The sequence below is a fragment of the Peromyscus leucopus genome, chromosome 18, assembly GCF_004664715.2.
Source record: "Peromyscus leucopus breed LL Stock chromosome 18, UCI_PerLeu_2.1, whole genome shotgun sequence".
Classification (NCBI taxonomy): domain Eukaryota; kingdom Metazoa; phylum Chordata; class Mammalia; order Rodentia; family Cricetidae; genus Peromyscus; species Peromyscus leucopus.
In genome coordinates, this window is record NC_051078.1 from 16,250,206 (window position 1) to 16,266,474 (window position 16,269).

Below are 16,269 nucleotides of genomic sequence, written 5' to 3' on the forward strand. Positions count from 1 at the left end.
CAATGAATAATAAAATAAGACAATTATAACAATATGCAGAGAAAAAATTTATTTCAAACATAAGTTATTTATTTCTGGAGATTTTTCTATGAATATTAATGGACCATGGGTAACCGTGGGTATCAAAAGCTGCAGAGTGGATGTATGGAGGATGTGTCAGCACCAGGTTTTTGATTTGTGCATCAATGGTAGACCTCTGCTATGTGACAGCCCTCTACTTGCAAGGTGATCTAATACAAGGGCTGTCTAATAACTTAGAGTTCTACATATAAGGAGTTTTGACTGGCATCACTGGGCAGTTCTACATATAGCACTCAAGAGTTATTCTCTGATCCCAATCTTCTCTGAATAGTTAAAATCGTGCAGTCATCATGCTATGAAGAAAGTTAGATTATATAGTCGTAATATCTCCAGTCATTTCTAGCTATCCAGCTTTCCAGTGAGGTCTGAAATACTGGGGACTTTCATGTCTCCAAATAGAGGGATGGTTTTCTATTGGGAAAAGAAACTGCTGTAGTAGTTTGAATTTAATTAAATTAACCCATTCTAATATAATGTTATATCTGAAGTAGTCATTTTGTCATAGTGAAAGTATTGGGCTGTTGCCAATTATTGAAAATACTTTCCCTATATTATCTAATGAATTTTGATTTTTAAAATGTCTGACCCTATAACAATGTTGCATTTTGTAAAATCTATTTCTATATTTTCTTCATTTCCATTACTCATTTCACTCTCACTCTCTCTCTACGTATCATGTTGTAAAACCATGTTATTCTCAGTGTACAATATATTCTGGTATAAAAATATCATTCTATATCTTGAATCCACACAATGAAAAAAATTTATTATATGTTTTAACTTCAAAGGACCTTATAATCATTTTTACTTTTTTCTATTTTAATTCATGGGTAATTACATTTGTATAATCTTTTAAGTGAGTATGAAACTTTATTCAAACTATCTATTTATCTAACCTATTTATCCAATCTATCTATTCTGTTTTTCATATCACAGATAATTTTACTTACTTTTATAAAGTATTTGAATAATTGGTTAAGCTTCAAAATCATTTATGGCTAATGAATCTCGGAATAATACAACGTATTCTGCTGGACCAGAAGGTACAATATTCGGCCCATTTTTGTGGTGCTAGGTGGAATTAGCAGGATTGAAGAATTAGCACAGAATCACATTATGTGAACTTTAGCCGCTGTTTTACAATTATAAAAGCCTCAGTTGCTATTTGCTTCATTTCCATGCTGTGAACAACCATTTCACATTAATCTCAGAGAATAGGAATAAGATCATTTTCACATTTGTGAGTGGTTGGAAGATCCCAGTCCTGAGCTTTTCATGAGCTCTGCATTGTCTTTCATACCCAACACCATTCTCATAGAGAGTTAACTCAGGAGTAAAAGGTCCCTTTCCATGGTTCCTTTCCCCCGCTGTGAGTTCAAATTATTATACAGCTCTAAAACATGAATGCTTATCCTCTTAACTGGTTTTTAAAAAAATCTGGCTTCCATAGCCAACTTTATGTTTTACATTTCTGTTAATTTGTGGAAAGCTCACATCATTGTGAAGCTCACATCATTTAAATCAAAAACACTTATTCTGATGGGACATGGAAGAAACTCCTGTAATGACCACGACGTCTCTGCTCCGATGTGTGCAGTTAATTCCTTCATTTCATTTGTAAAAAGCCTGTATTTCTCAGTTCACTGTCCACTACCACTCAGGGCAAAAGCATAAAGGTCAATATGGAATGGTTAATGACCAGAAAACGTGCAAACTCAGGGAATTTAGAAAGTGTGAAATTGAGTATTTTCATCATCTGATCATGCCTGGAAGAAATTTATAACTTGTTAGGGCTGATATTTAAAAACATATGAAAGTATAGCAAAATGTTCTTATTCCCCAATACATGAGATGTGACATCCTCCGCAGTCAGCTTTTGCCTTGCACCTTTTCTAGGCATAAGAAAACATATAATTCACAGGAATAAGCTGAGACACTACACTGTTGGATGATAGAGAGCTTTTGAATATATAAAGTTCAGCATTTCCCCAATTGGGTTTAAAGACTTCCCTTAGGAACAGTTTCTGCCATAGAGTATTTATTACCTTGAATAATGTGACAGAAAGAAATGGAACAAAGGAAATGATTTTTGCTAAATAAAAGCAGCCATCAACTCTCAAAAGATAAACTAGCCGTATTTCAGGAAGAATACAGTGCAGTGGAAAATGCTGCTGTTTTAATGGCAATTTGGAGGAGCAGGTTTTATTTTCAGTGCAAAGCAGGCTCCGTTTAACCGCTCAAGTGTACACAGCTAGATGTCTGAAAATCGTCAAAAGCTACCATTTGGTCTTGGTTTTGTTAGTTCTGCCCTAACAAGCAGGGAGGCCTCGCTCCCTAAGCTCAGCTTCTCAGCACAGACAGGGACAGCGCATGAGAGAGTAGTTCTGAGAGAAATCAAGGCAGAGAGGAGAGCTCTCAGAGACCCAAGGGACCAGGGCTGCTGTCAGGATTCATGGAGCTTCTGTGAAACGGGAGGTCGGAATGGCTGCCAAGGAGCAACTAGAATCAGCTGCTGGCTTTTTAGTTGGGGAGGGTGGCATGTTCTTTATTCTAACTCACACATCTGTGGAAGGTTGAAGTTAGCTTTCTCACGGGGTAAAGGCATACCACAAAAGAAAGCTTTCTCTGATTTTCTTTGTAGCCCTTCAATATATACATATGGTAAGATGCTAAGTGAAACTTGGTGAAAATTATTGTCCGCTCGTAATCCAATTCTTTTCCTCTTAAATTATTGGTCGGTGTTGTGACCCAAAATAAGCTTTTTAGATTTGGTTCTCAAGAAAATTTTAATACCTACAAGGTGTGGTGGAGAGGAAATACAGATGCAAAATAAAATTATAGGAATGTCCACAGATAGGTTTGCCTGCCCTTTCAATACTTGTCTAAAATTTCTAATCTGCTTTTCTCTGCCCTAAAGTCATTTTAAAGATATTAAAATATTTTCTCCTAGGAGGCAACTTTCCTTACTGTCAAATTATGTTATCACTTGGTAAATCATGTGGTTCACTTTTATTGCCAAGTTGCTAATACTCAATGGGCCATATAAATGAATATGAAAATGATCTTGTATAGCCATTATCATGTACAATGTTTATGATATGACAATTAAAATATTTTTGGTAGATGTTAAGCATAGTAGTCACCAAGAGAACCTTCAACTTTGTGACATAGAATCTCTGCTCTACTTTGCACATACATAACCTATGAAATACTAAGGAGCTGAGGTTCTACTGTGTGGCTGTCATTTCTTTTATGGCTTCTGGGAGTTTTATATGACTTACAGAAATGGAATGCTCAGAGGCAATAAGAGATAATATATTATAAGCCATGTAAATCAGCATTTATGTATCAATTTCTTATGTGATTTCAGAGTACTGCCGTGAAATTCTGTGTGATAGCTCATAATAGGTACCTATGGAAGTCAACACCTATATCATAAATAATTCAGGAATTCTAAAAATTATTGTGCACTTAGACAAATTACTAAGAAAATTCCAGACATTAGAGAAAGCAACAATAATCAATGCCATTTATGACATCATCTATGTCTCTTGTGGAGATTTTTACAATTCCTTAGTTCACTGAGGGGAATCTTTTGGGTTTAGTTTCATTAACATAAGCTGCCATAAGAGTATTCATGCCAACATAACGAGAAATTCTCAAATTAAACTCATATTTAACATATGAAACTTCTAGATAGCACTCCCTTGGCAATGAATGTAATTCAAATTTATTATGTTTTCTTATGGATAGTAGAGTTGTCAGCTATTTATCTTGAACACTTCAAAATGAACCATTTAGTTTTGTCCCTGCAATTAAACTTAAGCTTCAAGTCTTCTAAGTCTTATCAAAATGCAGTTTCACTTATTTGTAAGAGGTTCATTTGAATGCCCTCTTTGAAAAGTTTTATTTTATTGTAAAAGAAAAAGAAATCATGTAATTTAGTACTCACTTTCTCCATACTTTAAACTGTGTCAACATTCTTGGAAGACTACAGCTTTGTTTTAACCTTGTGTGGTTTTGATCCTGGGTGTCTCTGTTCTTTCTGAGGAGGGTAAGTCTTGGGGATGATTCTCTCTTCCTGCTGATTCTAAGGAAATCATGTGCCATTTTTCCCCAGTATTTCACTTTGTGGTTGAACTCGTATCATCCCTTTGACAGTTAATGGAGAAACCCATAGATTCCAGGCAGTATGGATTAGTGGCTGAACAATTTTCCAGAAAAACATAAAGTAAACTTCTTATGTCTCTAGAGTCATAATAGATATCATGAACATTTTTTTTCTTAGATCAATGAATATAGATATTTCCTACCAATCTCTGGCTCTTCTGTAGTTATAAATGAATACTTGGACAATGAAATGTAAAGAAGACATTTGAAAGCTTTATAATTTAAATATGTATACATGTCAGCTTTTTCCCTTTGAATTGCCATGGTTCATGCATACCTACAGGGCAAGAGGCAAATTTTGTAGTACGTGGTGATGTCATTTCTGTAGGTATTTCTAATAATACTATTTTGTTGTTGTTTTTAAAGGTACAGTAAGAAGGATTAATTTATTTGTATCTGATAAGATTAAAAAATCTGTATCATTTGATATTTTTATATTCATAGCCTCATTGGAAGGGCATGTTTGCCAAAAATGTGATTGGTGATGAGTAAAAAAGAAAGTAACTGTCTGACTATGTATGTTAAAGAAAAGTAGCAATCATACAAATTTTGGAACAATAAAACATCACCCATAAAGTTCAAATCATAAAAAGCATCTAAGTTAGAGAAATGATAATCCAATTCATGATTTATTGGTTATACACTGTTATTTTCAATCAAATATGCAAATTTGATGATTGTCATGGCAAACCTCAAAATAACATTATGACCAATTCTGTAGTATCTATAGGAGCTCTAGAATTTTACAGCCATGCCTTTTACATAAGACACTATTGTTGGGTCACTTCCAAACCTGACCTCTGTAATGACACATGAGTTATGTACTCAGAGTGTTAGACTTTAGACATAGACATGTAAAGTAAACTCTGACTCATAGCTTCACTAATTTCTTTGGCATAGTGAACCTGTTAATCATGATCAAATATTGAGCAGCTCCATGTTTTTAAGTTCTTTATAATGTTCCTACAGGGACCTCAGTGATGTTTTAAAGTGCTTTGGGTAAGGAAGGGGGTTATTGAGTCAGTTGGTATTTCAATTACATGGCTGTGGAATGTGGAGATGAGTAGAGAAAAGAGTAACACTTCATATGGTAAAATTGGGACAAAATGCTAGTTTTTTAAGGGAAACTATGCAGCAATGTTAACAGAATGTAACTGGAGGCTTTTCTCTGTCCTGCCCTTTCCCATGGCTGCTTGCAAATAATCACTCAGAGGCTTACCAATGACTCAGGCGTATTACTAGTTAACTCTTATATTTAAATTAACACATTTCTAATAATCTAAGTATTGCTACATGGCCATGGCATTACCAGTCTGCTGGCAAGTTGTTGCTTGGGCAGCTAGATGGTGTCTCCCAGACTCCACCCTTCTTCTCCTGCATCTCTACTTGGATTTTCTCTCACATTTCCATAGAGCTGAGAAAGCTTTAAAAAAAAAAAAAGGATTCTAGACACATAAAAACAGAGTCAGACATGGCTTCTTGGTAGCCATGTTTTTTTTTCAGATAGGCCCAGTTTGCTGGCAGCTAGCAGATGCAAGGCACCTTTAAGAAAGGGTGTCCTGTCTCAGTACTGGAAACACAGGTGGCTTTTTTGGGAGATCCTGCTACTGAGTACTTGATTAGGATTTGTGGGCCTGCAGGCTGCATGCTAGTTGGTGGCAGCATGGATCCCAGAGTTAAGGAGGTATCTGTGCAGTGTTGGAAAGCCAAGCAGGGCAAATCCAGTAGCCAAAGCCACTGCTTTGGCCCTAGCCACACCTGCTTAGCAATTTCAAGACTCTAGTAATCAAAAAACAATACAGATACACAATAAGGACAGCTTTAAACAAAAGCAAAACAAAACAAAAAAAACCTTCTAAATGGGTCACAGTGTGGTTAAAAATATGTATAGGCTTAGGAGAGAGAGGGAAAGGATAATGACAGTCATTGATTAAAAGAATAATTTAAAGATAATACAATGAGGTCCTTTAAAAGGTAATAAAATAATAAATTATAATAAGCCACATAGAGATGGAAAATAAACAGGGAATCTGTATCCTGTATGTTATTGTTTTGATTTTGAATTTTTTGATGGCTGATGGGTAAGACACAGCTGCTGGAAGACATGGAATTGAAAGAGAGACTGATAAAATATACCAACATAAATATTTTAAAAATACCTTAACTTTAAAACAGAAATAAAAAGTTATATTTGTAAAATGGAATTTAAAAGATGCATTGCTTTGGAGAAGTGGTTTTGCTTTTGTTTCCACGGGAAACTAGAGGCTATGCATTTGTTCCAGGTTAAGATGAACCAGATTTGGTTAAGGGAGACCTCCTGAACCTTGGCAGGTGATATCTATCAATAAAGGTTATAGCTAGTCTTTCCAGAAGTTAGTCATTATCTCATATTTTCTCATGGACCCTAAAGATGCTTCATCTACAGACAGCAGCAAGCAGTTTGAAAAAAATGACATCCACATTCCCAAGAGTTGTGGGGAGTATGGATGGTCTTTGGTTATTTGGTGGGCTATGGATATTTGTTATATTTAGGGACTATAGGAATAAAGAATAAAAAGACAACTGTTAATCTCATATATTTTGGATTGGCATGGATTTTGGTATATTGATACAAATTTAAAATTAATTTTGTTATACCATATATATCTATCATATATATATATATATATATATATATATATATATATATATATTCTACTTTTGTTTAGGTATTGTGCTTATGCAGTTCATTTAAAAATGTAAGGCAAAATTCTAGCTTTTGAAAGCTGTTATTATGAACTATTTAGGATAATTAAGAAACACAGGTCAGCTGGGTAGCGGTGGTGCATGCCTTTAATTCCAGCCTTTGGGAGACAGAGCCAGGTGGATCTGGCTCTGATCTACAGAGTGAGATCCAGGTCAGGCACCAAAACTACACAGAGAAACCCTGTCTTGGAAAAACAAACAAACAAACGAAAACATAGGTCAATAGTTATCTATAACAATCAAATTTATAGATATATTAGGACTGTTTTTAAGATCATACAGTGATATATTTTGATAGATGAATGGTTTTCAAACACTTCAAAAACCTATGGAATATGGCATTTAAAATATTTTGTTGACCTAAGGTTTTTCATGACAATGAGACACATCTGCTTCTGGCAGTACCAATTTACTTCAGAGATGATGGGCATTGAAGAAACTCCTTATTGAGTTTGCTTTCATTGTAGCAAGGTTAGCTGCTGGGCAAAGAAACTGTTCTTGCCTTTGACCGCTGATCATGCTTTAAGTATACTGGATATGCAGGACACACAGAAAAAAAACTGTTGAACTTTGCCAAAACAAGGCAGAACATTCATTCAAAATTCTTGCTTCAGAGAAGAGTCTGCTAGATATTCTGCTGGACCCAGAGGAAAGCAACTGACAAACTTTACCAATACAAGACAGGACAGTCTTTCAAATTTCCTGCTTCATTGAAAAGTCTGCCAGATACTTTAGGCCTCTAGGCTGAAGGTGGATGCTCCAATGTTACAGAGGAGATTTGAGTGACTGTCCAGGCAACCAGATGTCTGTCATTTCTAGAGTTTTGGAAGTTGCTTGCAATGTACTTCCTGTTTACTCAGGTAATATTATATCTTTCTTGGGACTTTGAAGACTAGATAGTTATATGGTTTTCCTTAGTTATAATAAAAGATAAATTAGATATGAAACTTTAGACTCACAATGATAGGATAGATGATAGAGTGTTTTCTTTAATTTTGCTAAAGACAAATAGACTAGATTATAACTGTAATTCTTGCTTGATAACTGTTTTGTTATATGTAATTTTACTATGTTAAAGTTAAAACCTTCTTTTTTGATGAGACAAGAAAGGAAAATGCTGTGAGATGTCCTTCTGTATGCTGTGAATATGTGTTGCTCTCATTGGTTGATAAATAAAGCTGCTTTGGCCTATGGCAAGGCAGGAGAGAGCCAGGTGGGAAATCTAAGCAGAGATACAGTGGAGAAAAGGTAGAGTCTTTGAGACAACATACAGCCACCCAAGGAACAAGATGCCAGCAGACTGGTAATACCATGGCCACGTGACAATACTTAGAATAATAGAAATGGGTTAATTTAAATATAAGTGCTAACTAATAATAGGCCTGAGCCATTGGCCAAGCATTTACAAATAATATTAAGCCTCTGACTAATAATTTACAAGCAGCCATGGGACAGGATGGGACAGAGAAAATCTCCAGTTACAACAGGAGACAGCTGTTAGAGAATTAATATGTTCAGCAAACTCATTTAATAGTAACACAAAGCCTTAGTAGCCTAAACCAATAATTATGATTAGCTAAAGCTTCACATAGGGAATAAACTATGTACCATCTAGCTTTGTGACAGGGTATTGGAACATTGTTGATGACATGTTCTGTATGAAGCCCATTTCTCGATGAAAACTATCAAAACTGTGTATTCCTCAATTAACAAAAAAAGTCAGCAAAGTGTATTGCACTAATTAATACTTTTAAACATAATATTTGTGAAGATGGTTTAATAATTTAGTCACTCAAAGAAGCTGATGTCTGATCTTGCAATCTTTTATATTACAGAACTAAGACATATAAAGGTCTTTAACTTTTGATATGAGAAAAAAATGATTTTGGGTTTCCTTGATATTCAATGAGAGAAGGGAAAATATAATTTTTCTGCCAAATGTCAAAATTGAGTGCATGCCATTTCTTTTTCTTTTAGAAGTGAGAGCATGTTCTTGTGGTATGAGCTTCTCTTAGAGATACATCAAAACATTGACATAACACATGATTTTAAAGTGTTTCTGGATCCACTATGGTGACAGTTTCAATTCATATTTTTCACTTGCAAAGTGTCCTACACTTATGTAAGATTAAAGACAAACACTAAGAGGTTATCTCACGATTCCTGTGGAAATGTTGAGGCAAAGATGGCTAATTTGTTGGTGTTATCTTGTTTGCATAGTGCTCTTTTTTGGGATCTTAAAATAGATAATTGATTTAAAAAAAAAAGAAGTTCAATTTAAATTGCAACAGATGTACATGTTGTTAATTAGTGCTGTGCCGATGCATTGGTAACCTTAAAGCCCTTTAACCTTCTTGTAGTCACTTGAGATAAAATAATTGTGGAATTTGCGATGCTATTGATTGGAAGTTCTCAAATCCCTCTTCCACTGCACTCACTCTTAAAATGTGTGCAGAGAATGCAATTGCGCTGAATCTACCTGCCTTATTAAAGAGAGGTGTAGGAGAGGGCATGTTCCTCCAGGTTGGGTAGATAAAGAACTTAAATTTGTAGAGCTTTTATTTTAAATTTTCACTAAATGATGATTAAAACAATATTATTTTCAATTTCTACAGAAAAATTTACTTTTCTTGTTGTCAGAAACATTTTCAAGTAACCCACTAGTTCAAGTCCATATGACATTGTGAATACTGTTTGCAAAAGGAACAGACAGTATCCTTCCTTGCCTCTAAGCAAAAGACTGACTGACGTTTAATGTGGTCGTTAGAAACTGCAAAATGCTTTCTCAAATATGAAGAGTGAAAAATCAGTGACCAGCAATGCTCTCCAATACAACATAGAAAGGGATGTGGAGATGCCATGGCCTCTTTTATTAGGTCTAGTTACTAAAAAAACCTTGGATTTTTTTCTAAATGAAGGTTACTATGTAGAATATTTTTCTTTAATTCATTTAGACTCAGGAAAGCAAGTAAGCATATTTGATGTACATCTGTGATAGCAAACAAGTAAAGACGGCACCAGTGGGAAATGATGTAAGGGTAACAGCACACATCTAATAAAGAAATGGGAAACAATGGAAGGATAACATTAGACATCTAATAAAGGAATGGGAAACAATGGAAGGGTAACAGTATACATCTAATAAAAGAATGACATCTTCTAAGTAAATCACACGTACAATTAAGCTGCTTTAAATTTGCTTCCTTAACAATATTTAAATCTGGATGAAACTGTATGTGCAAGTAAATATTTGTTTGAAATGTTAAAAAGATATGTGGATAAATCTCTGTTAATACAATGTAGCCATGTTCTACATAGTACACATCTGAGGATTAGAGCTAATTAGGATACAAGCTAATATCAAAACATATCTATAATTTCAAGTCTTTGCATTTAGTAAAATGGTGAATCACGATCTATTTCCAGAAAGCAAATTAAAACACAGCAAGCAGGTTAAGATGGCAAATATTTGCTGACTTGTTTGTCAAAGTATAACTAAAGAAACATTAGTACTGGGCCATTTAGCTTCTTTATGAAAAAAATATATAATAAGTTTTTCATATAGGGTAGAAACATATTGTTTACTTTAAAATCTAGGATTTTTCAAAGCAATGGAATCAGAAAAAAAAATGGAAAGAAAATCTCAGATAGGCACATCATGTGGTTCTCTCTCTCCTTGACACATAATTTGTAGGTCTTGATGTGGTTGCTTTGACAAAATGCTGGGCATGTTAGAACTGAAAATGAAAGTTTTCCTGCTGCCTGGCTTTAGAGCTAGCTTCGGTTGGCGGTAAGTTCACAAATCAATGATTTTTCTCATTGAAAGATAATACATTTTAGTAATACTGGAAAAGTTAGATGCTGGAGAGGTCACTGTAGGGGGCTACGGGAAGCTACAGCAGTTGTCAGAATAGCAATTACTCCCCGGGCAAACTTGTGTGACAGGAGGGGTGGCAGCCTAGCTGGGCTAGAAGTGCTTTTCTATTTGACTATGCTTATCAGTAATTAGGAGGAAGTACTGTAAGAAAGCAAGACTGGAAAAAGTTCTCTGGGACTGTCTCCTAAGATAGTAAAATATCCAAGTCAGAAATAACCAGGTGGCTTTTTTTTTTCCAGATAGATCGTACCAAGTAAGAGCTTTTAAGAGTTTATAATGCCAGAAATTGATTATTAATATTTATTGGAATCAGTGCATATCACAAGACAATTTGAAATGAATGTCAGTGAAGAAAAACTTATATAACTTAGGAATTACTTTTTGAACCTTTCAAAATATGTGGAATGTGAATCCCTTTTCTTCAAGACCTTCACTCACAGTTGAGTGTCTTGTATTACATTTAACACCAGATGTCCTGTGAGTCTTCTTGCATGTTCTTACCTCCTACACAGCAGAGAAGCAAGTCTTCTTCAGCTTTCTGTGGCTTCTAAGAGCAAACAGCACCTGAGGTTGGCCTTTTGTAGGCTGCAGTCTCCATGGCGCCTCTGCTTGCCTAAGGTCCTTCCTGATACCCAGTAAAGAACTTTACCACCCACAAACAAAGGGTTTAATCCTCAGCATCCCCTGTTGCCTAGTGGCTTCTTTCTCCTCTTCAGAGATAATCATGGGGAAAAGATATCTAAATTTGTTTTCTCAATTTCTTCACCTTCTACCTATTCTTTGCCTTAGAGTAAATTGTCATCCAGCGCCTAAATTTCACTGAAAGGTCTCTTTTTTTTTTTTTTTTAATTTTTTGAGACAGGGTTTCTCTGTGTAGCTTTGCGTCTTTCCTGGAGCTCACTTGGTAGCCCAGGCTGCCCTCGAACTCACAGAGATCCACCTGGCTCTGCCTCTCGAGTGCTGGGATTAAAGGCGTGCGCCACCACTGCCCAGCTGAAAGGTCTCTTTCTAAGGCCACCAAAGAACTACCAATTGTTGACACTAAATGATGAATCTGCATTTTCAGTCTTTAGCCTGCAGTACCATGGAACTCTGCGAAACCATTTTCACTGTTTTTATTTATGTTCAGTACCACATTCTGCTGCTACTACATACTCATCTTCTTCTTTCTTTTTTTAATGCTGAAGAATGAGCATATAGCCTTGCATGTGCTAGGCCAATGCTCTTCTCTAAGGCTTTAACCCAAAACTCTCATTTATTTCTTTACAAATATTATAAGTATAATCTATCTTAAGAAATAATTGGCTCTACTATAGGATTTTTAAATGCATATGATATATTTTGATGGTATCTGCCTACATTGTTGAGTTCCCATTGCTGATTTCTTTCATACTCTTCTTTCTTGCATATTCGTTTCTATATGGTTCTACTTTAGGTTCTTGTCTTATTCTGTAATGTTCCCCATATAGTCACATCCATTCCCAAGTCTCCAATAATCTCCTTCTACTGATTCATTATCCCCATGTAATACATTCACATATAAACAAATTTGCAAACACTCTGGCCTCTATTGCTGAAATAGAAAGGGTTTATAATTTTATTATCAATACTATTGTAAATACGAGGAAAACAAGTGATGTAATATACAAGGCATGTCTTTGTAGTTCAGTTTAACACCTTCAAAATGTAGCATTTTGTTTTTCAAAGATTTTGGCCCAAAGTCTGGATTTTAGAGAGCACTAATGTGGGGAGGAAATATATTTCTATTCTTCTCCAGACACACTGATGATACATTGAATAGAAACTGCTTATATTGGGTTGTTGTTAGAGACAGAAAGCTTTATGCACAGAGATAGATTGTGTGGATGGATACAAGTGGCAGCACAAGGAAGCTGTAAAGTTGCTTGATGTAGTTAGAAGTTTTCCTGTGTCCTGCCTGGTCCCACAGCCCTGTGTGTCCTAAGTATTTATAAATTATAGTATTTTTAAACTATGGCCATGGCAAGCTTCTGGCTAGCTAGCTTTTATATCTTAAATTAATCCATTTCTATAAATCTATACCTTGCCATGTTGATGTGGAATAATGCTTTTGTACACTGGTTTAATAAAGCACTGATTGGCCAATAGCCAGGCAGGAAGTATAGGCAGGATAAGCAGAAAAGGAGAATTCTGGAAAGAGGAAAAACTGAGTCAGGAGACACCAGGAACTGTTTTATTATATGTAATTTTATATGTTGTCCAGGAAGCAGCATGTAATGGCACACAGGCAAAGTCATGGGAAGTATGGTGACATATAGATTAACAGAAATGGACTGAGTTTAAGTGTAGATGCTAGTCAGTAGTAAGCCTGAGCTAATGGCTGAGCAGTTTTAATTAATATAAGCCTCTGTGTGTTTACTTGGGTCTGAGTGGCTATGGACAGGGCAGGGACACAGGAAATCTTTCAGCTACACCACATGGCTTGTGGATTACTGGTACTTTACATCTTGCTTTTCCTGACAGTGGCTAACAGCATCTGCCCCACTCTCCTTTCTTCTCTCCTATCTCTCTTGGATTTTCTCACCTGGCTCCATCCTGCCCTGCCATGGGCCAATGAAACTTTATTTATCAACCAACCAGAGCAACACACATTCACAGCATACAGAACATCTCACAGCACTTCCACTTTTCTTTCTAATCAAAATGGAAGGTTTTAACTTTAACATAGTAAAATTACATATAATAAAACAGTTATCAAGCAAGAATTACAGTTCTACTATCTAGTCTATTTGTATTTTGTAGCTTGGTGTGTTGAAAAGGGTCATCTGTACTTACTATGGTTCAGATAAAAGAGCTAGGCCACCAAGCACATTATTATAAGAAAGGCAGGGTGCATAATCCAAACCAAATTGAGTCCTAGACTACCAAACTCCCCCCTATGCATGCTGCCTCAGTCAGAACTGACTGACTTCTGTCCTTCAATATCAACATCTCTTACATTATTTGTAGTGGTATTTGCTCTGTCCATGACCTTGGGCTATACAGCCCAAAGGAGGAGGTGCTTCCTGCCGTTGTAAGTGACCTCTTTAAAGGGTTGAAGAAGGGTCACATGCTCTGCTCCCTGCTCCTGCTTTTGAGGTGGAATCACTCCTGGTCAGATCAGAGGATGACTTCTGCTGTCTACTCCATTCTGTAATGTTGAGTGTATTTCCTCAATTTATATCTTAATAAATTCTGTTACCATTTAAATAGAATCACGTGGATTGATTGTAACAATTGTTTTTCTTTTTGATGAACGGTACCCATGTCTAAAAACCAGGCTTCACACTCTAATTTGTATTTCATTGTCCTCTAGATTGCATTTGAGTTGTTTCAGTCCACCTTTCCTCTTCAATTACTATTGATATCATCACAATAAGGATCGTTGTAAAGATATAATTACAAAAATGTGTGTGTGTGTGTGTGTGTGTGTGTGTGTGTGTGTGTGCATGCACAGATTTCTTTTGGTGGTATCAGCAATAGGAACTATTATTTTTGTCCCTGGTATAGTAACCATCTCTGTATAGATGTTGTTCTTCATTCTAAGGTATATCCTCATGGCAGGCACTGAGAATGGCCAGGGAGTGAAAACGGATAAAAATCCCTGAGCTTCTTTGATTTTGTTTGTTTGTTTGTTTAAGGCCATAGCTGATTTCCTTGAGTACTCTGTTTTCTGAGTCTCTGTTTATATTACTAAATCCATAAATAAGCCAGAATTCATATCTTAGTGTTCTGTACTCTGTTTTATGTTCAGCTGCTAAAACTTAGAAAAATTAGTCAGCCGCACTAAAATCCTTCCATAGTTTTCCATCTTAAATCAGTTGCCAAAGAGTCTTCTATCTTCACAGTGTAGTAGAAATAGTAACAACTCATTTCAGCATTTCTCCAAAAACATATTCCCTCTTTTCTGTCCCCGACCTCATTAATGGCTGTTGGACTTCGTCAACAAGTATTTCACCTGGTGACTTCATTCATTTAGTCAACACCTATCCAGATTCCCAAAATACAACACAGGTCTGGCCACTAATTGTTTCTAGTTCTTTGTTTTTACATTTGAGGTTTATCCCTCTAGGTTTGGTAATTTTTCTTACCTTACTTTGTGTTGTTGCTGTTGTTTTTTGGAGACAGGGCTTCTCAGTGTAGCTTTGGATCCTGTCATGGAATTCGCTCTCTAGACAAGGCTGGACTTGAACTCACAGAGATCCACCTGTCTCTCCCTCCCAAGTGCTGAGATTAAAGGCACTTTAATTTTTCAAACCTTCAACAAAATTATTATCATCTCTCCCATGGCCCATGGTTATAGAGTCTCAGCTACTTGGTCATCTTCTATCTCATCATAGTGCAGCTGCAATACACTTACTAAAATGCAAACCCTACACTGCACCTCTTCCCTCACTCCTTTGAATAAAACTCAGTTACCTTGGCCCATACAGGAAGATACCTATGATGCTATTATGGGACCTCTATTCTTTTTCTAGGCTTTTCTGTTGATACTCTACAGATGAAAACTAATTGGAGGGACAGGAGAGACAGGTTATATCACTTGCTGTTTCTGGGGAAGACGAGTCTAGTTCTCTTTGTTGAGCACTCACCTTGATTGCCATTTTATTACCATTTTTAACTCCAGTTCCAGAGGATTGAACACTCAACTGGCTTCTGCATGTGAGCACACTGACACACACACAGACACACAAACAAAAGTAAAAGAAAGTTGGGCTAGCCTGTTGAAAGAAGATGAGAGGGAGGGAAGAAGTGATGGGAGAGAGAGAGAGAGACAGAGAGAGACAGAGACAGACAGAGACAGACAGAGACAGAGAGAGAAGCTTGGCATATTGGAAGATTAGGAAATAGTAAACATAGTTAGGAGGGGGATATTATTGTGGGTAGTAGAATGGTCATTGATAACTGGGTGGTTCAAAATTTTTGAAAACCACAAATTTTGGGTAGTTCCCCACTTAATATGCATAGCCCAGTTTCTCTCCATTTAAGTATGGTCCTAATTTTGGGACTTGCTTCCAACTGGTAGGATGTAGGCAAGGTGGTGGTGATTGTGTGACTTCTGACATGGAGAGTAGAGAGGAGTGCTTCAGTATCCTCCGTGCCTTTTCCTTGAATGGTTTGCTCTTGGTGAAGCCAGCTGCCATGTTACAAGGATACATATGTATTCCATTGAGGCATCTTTATGTCAAAAAGTGAGTCCATTTGCTAAAAATCTGCAAATAATTGATGTGACAGTGAATTGTTTTTAAAAAGAATACTTGAGCTCCAGAAAAAAAAAAAAAAAAACTTTCAGAATTCTAAGCATTTTGACTGCAACCCCATGAGAGACTCTTAGACTCAGATGCATTTAAATTTGTCATTTGTAGAAGATATATTGG